Source organism: Coenobita brevimanus, chromosome 101 (genome assembly GCF_032717465.1).
Source record: "Coenobita brevimanus isolate Jiangsu-jjx chromosome 101, ASM3271746v2, whole genome shotgun sequence".
Taxonomy (NCBI): domain Eukaryota; kingdom Metazoa; phylum Arthropoda; class Malacostraca; order Decapoda; family Coenobitidae; genus Coenobita; species Coenobita brevimanus.
This window is the reverse complement of record NC_137054.1, coordinates 4,414,904-4,427,978: the sequence shown is the minus strand read 5'-3', so window position 1 is coordinate 4,427,978 and position 13,075 is coordinate 4,414,904.

The window sequence follows — 13,075 nt, the reverse complement described above, 5'->3', positions numbered from 1 at the left end:
AATTGGCTTTGCGTCTCCAACATCGACATCATGCATCAACACAGTGGTTCTTCCTGGAGTGGCACGGAACACTTGCGGGTACTCCTGCAGTAATGCCGAAAACTCCTGCCTTTCCTTGGGAGGTAGATGAGAAAGCTTAGTCTGGAGATCATTCATGATATCAGGATTCTTCCCCAAACTATCACTCAGGCTCATACTGCATGGGAGAGCTTCACTTGCAGACTCGGGTGGAACAGCTACAGTGCAGACTGGATTATTTTCGTCCCGCCTGTGATATAACTTTAGCATGTTGATGTGACATAGTTGCTTGCTCTTTCTACGATCTGGTGTGGCGATGACATAGTTGACATCACTGAGTTTCTTCTCCACGAAATAAGGACCACTAAACTTGGCTTGAAGAGGTTGCCCATGAACTGGTAACAGAATCAAAACCTGATCTCCTGGCTGAAAGTGGCGTAACCTGGACTTCTTATCATACCAAGTCTTCATCTTCTCCTGAGCAGCTCCTAAATTCTCTCTCGCCAGCTGTAAAGCAGTGGACAGCCGTTCTTTGAACTTCATCACATACTCCAGCAGGTTGACGTCATCTTCCTCCGACAGCCAGCATTCCTTGAGTAACTTAAGGGGTCCTCTTACTTCATGGCCAAACAGTAGTTCAAAAGGTGAGAAGCCCAGTGATTCATTTGGAGATTCTCTTGCGGCAAACACAACGAATGGAAGACCTTTATCCCAGTCTTTCTGATGTTCCAAACAGTATTTCTTGAGCATCGATTTGAGTGTTTGATGATATCTCTCCAACGCTCCTTGGGTCTGGGGATGGTAAGCTGAAGAGGTGATCTGGGTGATGCCCAACTCTTTCAGAGACTGCTTGAAAACATTTGACATGAAATTACTTCCTCGGTCTGACTGTACCTCCTTGGGCAGACCAAACTTTGTGAAGAACCCTAGCATTTCCTTAACCACGTTCTTTGCTGAGATGTTTCTAAGTGGAATGGCTTCAGGATAACGAGTAGCCATATCAATCATGGTCAACACATAAGAAAATCCTGAAGAAGTCTTAGGAAGAGGGCCCACAATATCCACCAACACACGGGTGAAAGGCGCCTCAAAAGGAGGAATGGGAACTAGAGGTGCAACCTTTTCGGTCTGATTACACTTCCCCACAACTTGACAGGTGTGACAAGACTTACAATACCAGGAAACATCCCTGAAGATACCTGGCCAGTAGAAGTGTTTCAAAATGCGTGCCACAGTCTTCCTCACTCCAAGGTGTCCTGCCAAACTGGAATCATGAGCCACTCGAATGATATCCTGCCTACAAACACGAGGGATGACAACTTGATGTACAACCTCCCATTCACAGTCGGCTGATGCTGTTGGGGGTCTCCACTTCCTCATAAGTACTCCTGACTTTACATAATAACAAGTAGAAGCACCAGCTGACTCTTCCTCACTGCAAGCAGAGTTAGCTAGACCTTTCAACTCAGGGTCAGCAACCTGCAACTCAACCAACTCTTGACGAGACAAATTATCAACACTACGGGGTACTGCCTCATCTGGTGAGTGGTCCAAATTAGCAAGAAAAGTGTCAGCTAGGATAACATCATCATCATCATTATCCTCTAAATCACCAGTAACTTTAGACTTAGCCCTAGTGACAGCACATGCAGGGAACACATCAGGGACATCACAATCCTGGGACGCAGCCACTGGCTCACTAGACAACTGAGGAGCTGGACACACTTGACTTCCACCAATATCATTTCCAAGTAAGAAAGTTACACCTGACATTGGGAGTGTCTCAACCAACCCAACCATAACGGAACCATTAACAAAACCAGACTCTAAATTCACTCTGCACAGAGGAACAGAGAAGTAATTATTCCCTACACCTTGTAAGATTACAGTTTCATCAGAGGAATTAACATTAGAGCCTAGAACACTGGTCAGCATAAGGGATTGGCAAGCACCTGTATCACGATATATTTTAACTGATTTCCTGTCAATACTGTCCAGAGGACTGACAAAACCATCAGACAGGAAATTAGCACATGAACTCTTGAGAGTGTCACCCACGTTACTGCTCAAAAGAGGAGCTCCATCATGAGAATTTAAGTTACCCCTCAAAGCAGGTTCAGTTAACTCAGTTAAAGAATTCTGGGAACTCTCAAGAGTGGACACTAGACCAATTGACTGAATATTTAAAGACTCCTTTTTGTTCACATCACGCTGTCTCCTGAAACATCTCTCCGTAGTATGACCAAGCTTACTACAATAAGTACATTTACTTTTCTGAAATCTAGAGGTGAAGCTGGTATTTACTTCCTGAGAAACATCATCCTTATTCTCTTTCCTGTTACCTGTACTCTGAGTAGAGGCAACGTACTTACTCTCAGCTTTCCCTTTTTCTCTAGAATATCTCTTGTGAGTGAGAACATACTCATCAGCTAAAACTGCAGCATCAGACAAATTATCTATTCTTTTCTCATCAAGATATAGGCTTACATCTTTATACACCTTTTGAAGTCCTCCAGCAAAATCATCTGCTTAAATTTGTCAAAATCAGAATCCACATTCTTAGAATTTAACCACTGCTCTAACAGATCTTCTTTGATTTTTGCATACTCAACATGGGATTGCTTATCTTGCTTGTAAGTTGTCCTAAATTTTACTCTATAGGCTTCAGGAACAAGCTCATAGGCCTTAAGAATTAAGCTCTTAACTACATCATAATTATCAGATTGATCCTGAGGCAAAGATGCATAAGTTACTTGAGCTTTACCGGTGAGAACAGTTTGAAGGAGTACTGGCCAATACTCCTTAGGCCAATTAAAACCTGTAGCTACCCTCTCAAACAACTGAAAATACTTTGTTAAATCAGATTCATTAAAAGGAGGGACAAGTTTAACATTTTTAGCCACATCAAAATCATCAGAGCTAGATGATCCAGTTCCACCTTGTTTCATGCGATACTCATGGTCTGCCTGAATCCTGGCAAGTTCAACTTGTGCCTGAGCCTGTACCTGCGCCTCTTCAATACGAGCCTGAGACTCCGCCTGCTTAGCATTTGCCTGAAATTCAGCTTCTTTAGCACGAGCCTCCTGCAGAGCTAGCTGTAACTTAGCTAATTCAATCTGCGTTTGCTCATTTGGAGGAGTTACATTAAACAAGCTTTTATTAATCATGCCAACAATTTGATCCTTAGAATGATGAGAGTGAACTGCAATTCCCAATTGTTGAGCAACAAGCTTAAGTTCATTCTTTGTTCTGTTTTCTATATCACACACTGTTTGCACATTTGACAAAAAATCTTTGGCTTCATCAAGTGTAGAAATAGTAGCCATCATGAATATATCACAGTCACAAAATATCAAACAATATCCTTATGATAATATCCTGAATATCCTGATATGAGGTCGCCAAATTTATGTTACGGAACAGAGAAAGATAACGTACACTTTAAGTGAGAATGCTAAAAATCACTACTGTCCCGTAAAGTTCCAGGTTCAAAACAAAAGAGTTAGGTAAAATTACAAGTTAAAGTTTAATGCTCAAACTAACAACAAAACATTCAGGACTCATAAGGATAATGTAATGGCAAAAACAGGTTAAATATATGGTTAACTGCAATAGCCTCTATTAACACGAAATTAGCAAGAATAAATTTATCTAAGTCAGCCCTGATAAAATGAGATACCAGATAATACTCAGTGAATGCCAGATAAATTATTACAGATACAAACTATTATCAAAAATGACTGACAAAGAACCCTACATAAATTACAATTTCACTAGGCCTACAAATTAAACTTATGCTATACAGTACAAGAACAAAATGCAACAACAGTTATACTCAAATTACACACAGCTGCTAGATGGTTGGAGATTTCTTGAGCACTCACAATAATAATATCTGTACAGGGGAGGACAGAGATGTGAACAAAATGAGGAGCAGATCTAAGTGGCAATGATGCAGAGACTGAGCTCATTATATAGGGGCCAGCAGAGCCTGATACAACTTGTAATGAGGACGCGCAAATGAAGCCATGGGGACATAGAGTTCACAATCCCGCTCTAAGCAACAGAGAGAACGACTTACTCTACTATAACGGTAGAAGGGGGGAACTGAGGCAGAACACGCTCGTGATCAAACATGCAGCATACTGAGCGTTAAAATTACACAAAGGATGATGAAATCATAGGCTATGTAACAATGTATACACCTTGCTCTTTCATCTTCATCATTTTGTAAAATCATCACTTAGTCTTCTGTTGGCCGTCCATCATTATTCCAAATTTGGTGCAGTTCTGTCTAATGGTGTTCCCATAAGGTTGCTAAGGACAAACTTTGTGCCAAACACAGAACATTCACACGCTTCGCAAATTATCATTAATGTCAAGTTAGTGAGATTCGTTAGAGTTGCTTGCAGGGCGGATTGAATGGAGGGTAGTTGTGCAGTCACAGTCAGTGATCTTTATACATATCTGGGTTTCCGATATAACTCAAATGATGCTTAGCTATGTCTCAATAGGTTCTGACACAGTTTCGGGAAAGCGTAGAGTAACTAATGATCTCAGTTGCATAGGTCCAACTTCTCAATAAACTATCAATTTTTGCACAATATCGAGAACCATATCCAGCTTTACGCATTATAGTCCACTTGATATGGCTAACTCTGCCCAATATAGCGTTACGAAACAGGTAGCAATTTTAGCCACCCGAGCCACTCACTCGCTCTGATATCCACCAAGAAACAGAAGCTGCTGACTTAATGAGCTGGGGGAAAAAAAAAAAAAGGAGAGAGGAAAAAAACTTGAGATATCGGCCACCCCTATGACATTCACACCGCGGATACACTGGAGAAGGGGGAAAAAAAAAATGTTGTCCACTCCTATTGTGTCTGAGAGAGAGAGAGAGAGAGAGAGAGAGAGAGAGAGAGAGAGAAAGAGAGAGAGAGAGAGAGAGAGAGAGAGAGAGAGAGAGAGAGAGAGAGAGAGAGAGAGAATTACATAACATCTACAGCAGACCTTGTGATTCCAGAAAGGTTGTCAGGTGTAAACTGTAACAGCAAAACATACTCCACGTTCACAAAGATATCCGCATAGCTTTAAAACCCTCCTCCCCTTTTTCACTTTTAAACACTTCAGCCCAAGGACATCATTTTTTTTTGTTTTTTTTGCAACTACTAGACATATTCACCTTCAGGATACGTCTTATTGTGAAGGGGTTAATGGAGACTACCTCATCCCTCTCCAATTCTTTCCCCGAAGCTGAAGAAAATAATTTAGAGACAGCAAGAATAAAACAAAACAGATGACTCCGGATGGAAAGGGTTAAGCCCTACGAGAAAACGAATAGAGGGACGTCCTTGTAGGAATAAAATGCCGAGAGGACAACACATGTATGTACTGTACCTCTTTTACTAGATGGTTTCCCTACAGGTGAAAAAGTTTATGAGAGGGTTACCGGTTTGACAGGGTTAACCGTGATAGGGTATTGCTCGTTTACACCCATTATGTAATGAACGCCCTTGACATTTTAACGCTTTTGAGCATGTCTGGCGCAAAACATTTTCCAAACAGCTATCTTTTAATTTCTGTTCTTTCTCGATCTCCTACTCTAGTTTGCATTTTGGTCGCTCTACAATTTCTGCTGTAAACGGCCACTGTTCTTCTAAAGTTGTCAGTACTGATGTTCTTCAGTATTATGTCCTTTCAGCCACTGTCTTCCATTTATTCATCAATGACATTCTGAGCTGCACATATAGCCATTTCCACTCATATGTCGATGACTCCATCATTCACTTCTCACAGCGTCCATCACAGCATCACACCAACACCTGTTTTTTCAACTTGTCTTTCATTTCTCATTGGAGTAAAAAAAAAAATAATAATCTTTTTTAATGTGTCTAAACTTCATTTCCTCCATCTTTCAACCCACCACAATCTTCCACAATAAAATTCTCTTATTTTCAACAGCACACCTCGCAGTCCTGCATCACTTTCCAGTATCCTTGGCTCTTCTTTCCTCTGAACTCCATCATAGAATGATCTCATTAATTCTTTCATGGACAGAGTTGTAGCTATCTTAGGAACGAACGACTTCTTTCTGGACGCCGAGTGGTTTAGTCGTTTAAGGTGCTCCAACCGGATGTGGCCCATACGTCTTTTTTTTTCTTTTCATGTTTATATTTTTTCTCTCACAATGTCACTTAGGGGAAGGGCCTGGTTACTCCCGCCTTAAAAATCCATGCTAAGTAGCCGAACCTAAGCTCCTGATGGGTCAATAAAAGACTTGGTAATAGACAGATAGGCAGACTAGGGTCTGATTCTTCCCTGCGTCTGAGACAATAAGGTCGGAGACAAAATTTCACCTAACGTTTCACCTCCGCTACTTTCCGCATCTCTCTGCTGGCTGGTGTTCCTGAGGTATCCTTGGTATGGTTCTCTTCCCATAGATGATTGCCTTTATAATATGATACACCAGGGAGGACAGCGATGGATGTGCCGTAGCTTTTTGATCACAGTGAAGTAAACGAACTTTTGTCGCTGATTGTATAAGAGGAAATTGTGGGAGTGGGACTTATGACTGGCGGGAGGGCGTGGGTATTAGTTGTGATGAAGAGTGTTAATTGGACGAGTTTTTTGTGAGCTACCCTTGATGAACTTTGGGATTAGGCGTCTGGCGATAAAGAGACAGGCATATTCGATCCTGTTAGTGCCATGACGCCCTTTATAGCTGACTCTTGCCTCCTCCAGGCGATTGTATTCAGCTTGTGAGAGATGCCCCTGTAACGAACCTGTTAGTCGTAGGGGCATTCCCTGTTTAAGAAATCGCCAGTTGACAGTGCAGACGATTACTCTTTTCGTCATAGTAGCTTAGTGAGTGATAAAATGGAATAAATTAAAAGATAGGGATTTTGGAGGAGCAAAAACACAATTATGTTCAAGGTAGGTTGGGGTACTTACCATACTGTACACACACTCTATGTAGCGCTACCTTCTTGGGACTCGACACTGAATGACAAGCCAAATGGCATTCTGTAAACCCGGACACCATTTACTTTTCTGGATGGTAACCATATAACCGACAAATGGTGGCATGATGGTCTAGTGGGTTAAGGCGCACCAAGTGGATTTGGTCCATAATGATTTAAATCTATGGAGTGGTTAGATTTTTGTTCACATAATGATAGTCAGGACTTGCGACAGGTCACGTACGTCTAAAATATCCAGAGGATTTTATTCAGCATATGGGAGACATCAAACTGGAAGGGTTAGATTGGAACTTCACAAGCTCCTTCATCATTACAGATCCATTCTGAACTGAGTACAATCGTTTGGTGGTTGCATGATTAAAAAACGAATACGTCATGGGAGCGAAGGGTTTAACTGCAACCCTTCATTCTATCTCAGATCATTCTCTGGCTTACGCCTTCTAACAGTCCAGCCCCAAGTACTGTATTCCTTCACGTTATCCCAGAAAGTCCTCTTATGGGCTGTCTTCCAATTAGTCTCAGCTCATCCAAAGTCCTTCTTTTCATTCCTAGTCATGCTTTAGAATTTTACTAACTGACAGTGGAATGATTATCTGGCAGGTGTTTGAAGCGTAGGTATATTATAAAGAAAAATGCGGCAAAAAATGCGCTTATGGTTAGGTTTGTGAGGAGGAGCCAGGAGTGCAAGGGTTTGAATGTTGTGCGAATGGCTGTGTGGCCCGTTTCACTGGCCATACTGTTGACTTTCCTTTCACTCTTGCTCTTTCTTTGTCTTTGTTTGTGGATCCTACCTCATCCCATCCTTACAAAAAAGAATTGATGATGATATTGATATATAAACAATGATGATGATGATGATGTTGACACATAAAGAATTGATGATGATGATGATGATGGTGATAATGATGGTGATGCATTTTAAACAAAACTCCAGACGTACACAGGTTCTAGAGATAAGTATGAGTTATAGAACTGTGAGAAATTCTGTGAACTCTGACGCACTGATATTCAGTTTTGACTCTAACGTTGAGATATAGCCATTGTTCTCTCTCTCTCTCTCTCTCTCTCTCTCTCTCGTAAGGTCACCCAACACGACCAGCTTCCTCTAACCATGGGTCACTTCCCCACAGCCGACAACATTAATCAGACACCTTTTTTTTGTTTTTCCTCCAGTATCCCAAGGCCCCTCCTCTTCCAATTTCACTTGTTAATATTAATGAAAATCGAAGTTGGAGCTGAATATTCCATGGTTTTGCCCCCTAATGAACAAGCAGGTAGGTCGGTTATCGTGTCTAACGTACCGGGTCCTTGTTAAGTCTCTTCCAACATGAATTTTATCGGTTGAATTATGGAGTGTCTTCTCTTTTTTTCCTTTCTCCTTCTTCTTCTGTGATGTCTGCGGCCTAATTAAGAATCCCCGAGATGTTTACAGGGAAGACAATGACATACTGTGGACAGATATATGGCCTTCCTACATCGCCTGTATGCACTCCCTTGCCCCTATCAATTACGCTATCTGATGGAGGGATATTTTTTCTCCTTGCTACGCCATTCCCTGGATGCCGACGGTCCTCCTACGTGCCACACACCTTTACATGTCACAGGTTCGGTATCTGACATGGGGAATATTATTATTTATTATTATTATTATTATTATTTTTAATGTGTCAGACTTTGGACTTAAACTTAATCGTTCGTTCCTAAGGCCTAATACTCCTCTAACGAAAAGCCACTGACAAAAGTTCGCTGACATTTCCCTTCCGACCTTGGTAACAAGGTTTTACACGGATATTTTTTTATGTGACAGCAATATGGAACACACAGGACAGGCGTAGGAGACGGAAGGATACCCTCTGTCCTTAGGGGAGGTGTGAGAAATTGGAGTTCAGGATACAATGCTGGCAGAGGATTATCGACAAATATTTGCTCATGGCTGTACCACACATATTGATATATCACTATCTCAGTGTTAATGCCCTGCTTCCATGCTGAGTACCTGGCAAGGCTCTCTCATTCAGGACTGGTGTCATGGCGGGGTTATTTTATGTCAAGGTAATGGGTCTTGTGGAAGATCAGTAAAGTCTGTTTTAAGGAAATTCGTACAATCATATTGTTCCCCGTCCCAGCCTGGGAATGAACTTCCGTCTTTTCAGAACTTTTCTGCTCACCTAACCACCACCTCCAAAACTGGCTAATAGGTAGCCAGGATATCAGGTTGCTGGGAGCTGGACATAGTTAACCATTCCACTCCCAGATCTCGTATTCTTTGTTGTATTCTTGCTATTTTCAGACGCTTTTATACAGCCTGGGAGAAGCTTTTCGTACTGTAGGAGTGGGATATAGTCTTCAGTATCCTCTTCAAAGCCGTATATAATTGTTTGTTAGGAGTAAGAATATAGCAATGAGGTCCTCTATCTGAAGGGGTTGACTGAGTCTCAAAGGTGGCTAGGGAGTGAATGGATAATATACATAAAGAAAATGAGAGAGAGAGAGAGAGAGAGAGAGAGAGAGAGAGAGAGAGAGAGAGAGAGAGAGAGAGAGAGAGGCGAGAGAGCAGATTGACAGACACCCGTACTCGTTCATATACAGATAAGCCTCTGATCAGTTCTGTCATAACAAAGATTTAACTTGGTAATGATAACAAGGAAAAGACAGTGCAGAATCCAACATTTCTCTTGTCTTCCTGCAAATACTGTACAGGTCGTTTTTATGAGAGGAAGATTTATGGTGGGTAACTTTATGCATCGTGGCTCTTTTATTTTTTTACTTCTTTAATTATTTATTTTTATGACACAACTATCTGGCTAAAGGAAAACTGCAGTAAGATTATGAATTTTAGTATGTATGAACACAACCAATTACCTGCTTCTAGAAAAAGTATCGTTAGTATATTTTGTGGATCAATCGCTGCTTCCGGAATGACCGTAACCAAATAAAAAAATAAATGTTTCTGGAAAAATTTTATGCCATGTAATTTTATGACTCTCCACTCCACACCGTACTTTTAAAACCTACATCACAGGTGGAAGTCAGAAATGTGAGACTTAAGCAGTTCATCACAACAAAGCCGAGACTGTTAAGTCGAAGTCCCAGGCTGCTGAGATAGCGGTTTGCTAGAAGTAGCACTTAGGGGTTATGAAAAATCAAGAAAAAAGAAAGCAGAGAAAAGCCGTAATAAAAAATCTAAAATTACTAAAATATTTTTCTTAAATGTTTTAGATGAAAAGATAACTGAATAATGTCAAGTTTTAGGGATTATTTATTAACCCAATTCGTTTAACTGTGGACGAGGACATGTTGCCTCACCACACCATCCTGTAAACAAACAATACCACCGCCACCAGCAGCATGGAGAACTCTAAAAGTACGATAGAGAAACGTACAAGTGGTCGTCGCCACTACGAAGTTGCATTTTTCAAGTTATATGGTAAGGCAAAGTTAAAATAACTTTTGTTTCTGACGTGAGAGCCTTGTTTCTTGCCGTTGGTCTTGTTAGGGTCTCCCGCACCATATCTGTCACAAAAATTATGCCTGCACGGTCCAAGCGGTATCTCTTAACCAGTTCTGCTTCACTTAGCTCATTAAGCACATCTTTCCTGTCACGAAAATGTCTTGGTTGACGATGGCGAATTTGTTGTTGTGGTGCGGCGGTCATGCTTGTCGTTATGATTGAGTCATTTGCCGGGTCCGAAGCGCTATACCGTACCAACTCGGGAGGTGTCTTTAACTATGACTCAGGTTAGGTTGAACATAAGGAATTAAGACTCGCCTATGTCGCAGTCGTAGTGTTTTGTATGCACCGGCCCTCCAATGACCGCAAATTAACCACTTGCCAGTTTGGACCTACAAGGAAGTTAAAAATATCGACATTGATAATAGCCATAGCCTCAGCATAAACAGCGCTGGAAATAGGTAAATGTTGTGTGAAAACTGCTTTGGCATAAAATCAAATACTTGCTGAGTATTATGCTCCGATTTAACCGTAAATAAGGAAAATAAGCGATTTCTCAAACTCTCAAACACTAAAAAGAGTCTTCGAGATCATTAAAGACATGTTATTATTCAGCAGATGACTAACATAATATAAAAGCTATTTTCACATGTTGGTTTCATTTTTTCAATGCAGTTTTTGTTATTAGTACGAAAATTATCAGTGTCTGATTTTTCAACTCCCTTGTGACCCAAAAGTCGATGGTGGCCAGTTACCTTTCAGGAGGAGAATTGTCGTAAAAGATTCTGCAAAGCTCAACCCTTGTTTCCAAAATAGCCACAGCCAAATGTCCGTTTATAGGAAAAGTATCATACCGGTACCGTACATTTTTTTTTTTCCACCCCTGAATTCCAATGACCATATTGGATTATCAGTGAATACTTTGCCAGATACTAAATTCCAGTTCATCTAAGGTTGCCGCGACAACGACAACTCCAGATCACCCTAATACCTTTCACTGTGTCCCCCTTTTCCTCTCGTTTCTGTCAGATAGGGTGGTTAGTAGGAAGGGAAGAGGTTGGGTCAAGAAGGTAGACTGGGTTGTACTGCTGTATAGCGTTGATTATATGATATTGTTTTTTCCACATACACTGAGCCTCCCACTCTCTTTTGTCCCCTCACTTCATAAATTCCCCCCATTTTCGGATATCCTCTTTTTATTTCGTCATCGATTAACTTGTATTCTTTGTTATTTATTATTATTCCACCAGGCAATTAGAGGTCACATTTTCAATTGCCCCTCCTCCCTCACACATTGCGTTACGGCTCTGTCAACCCCTTTAACCTGAATTCTTAGTTTATATTCTCTTGTGCTGCCACAGAACGTTTTTACTCGGCTTAGGAGAGCACCCACACAGTGAAGGCGTTAGGCTGTAGCTAACTCCACTTGAGAAAAAAAAAAATCCCCTAGGCAGAGTAAAATCGTTAGGGGTTTACAAAATTAAAGTAAAATTTGCGTAATCTGAGTGAAGTAATTAGCCCCATCAACTCAAGGACCTCATTCTTTATCCTTGCTCTCTCCTGACGATTTTATTCAGCTTCGGACAGACTCTTCGAGATTGACGGATTTGATAGAGCATTCATTATCCCCTTCACTAGCAGGAGGTTCTCTCAAGCTGATTAATGTTTTCCAGTAGCAGCAAGATTAAACTAAAATAAAGACGTCGTAAGATTGAATGAGTCAATCTCTTCAGCACAAGACGTCTCCACTACGCAGAATGATATCGCCTAAACGTAGAAACAATAAAGCCATCGACGAAACTACGAACAAAACCCATCTGGCGACAAGAATAAACAAAGATATGCCACCGTAATGAAGGGATGAACACTCTAAGCGCATTGTGGCTCATTGAATAAAAGCATCTGGCATCTGCGGAATAGAATACTAGAGTTATCCTGACCATGAGTGGATCAACAGGGCGTCATTTGTAGTTTATTCTTGTTGCTGCCGGACAACTGTAGCCAAGCAGTACAGGTGTTAATGAAGGCTATATCAAACTCTTCCAGGTCAAAAGTCTCTCCGAAGCTGAACAAAAGCCTCTGAAAACAGCAGGAATAAAATCTGAAGAAAGTTGATTAAATAAATAGACTAATTGGACATTGTTAAGCAGGCAGTCATCTCAGTCAGGAAGAACGGTCCATTAAGATTGTTAGTTCGTAGGCCTATGTATTAATTGGGAAGAAGGAATGACATAACTTTCTCTCTCTCTCTCTCTCTCTCTCTCTCTCTCTCTCTCTCTCCCAGCACAAAATACCAAAAACATCCAGAAACTTCCCCGCGCCAAACAGCCCTCAAACTTTATGAACCAATAAAGTGTGTCGATTTAAACATCCTACCTATCTCTCCACCCTCGTAACCAGTGTAAACAAGTGTTGGCGCTTGTTAGAGACCAGGGACACATAGTTAAGATAGTGACGTGCAAGGTGGCAGATGCAAAAAATAAAAATAAAAAGGCTGAATTACAACCCGGACTCAGCCCTTGCCCTGCGATACGTGAAGGTAGTGAAGTGCAAGGTGACCAGTGCTAAAAATGAATACATATAGAAAAAAAGATAGACACATACGGAAAGATAGATAGATAGGAAT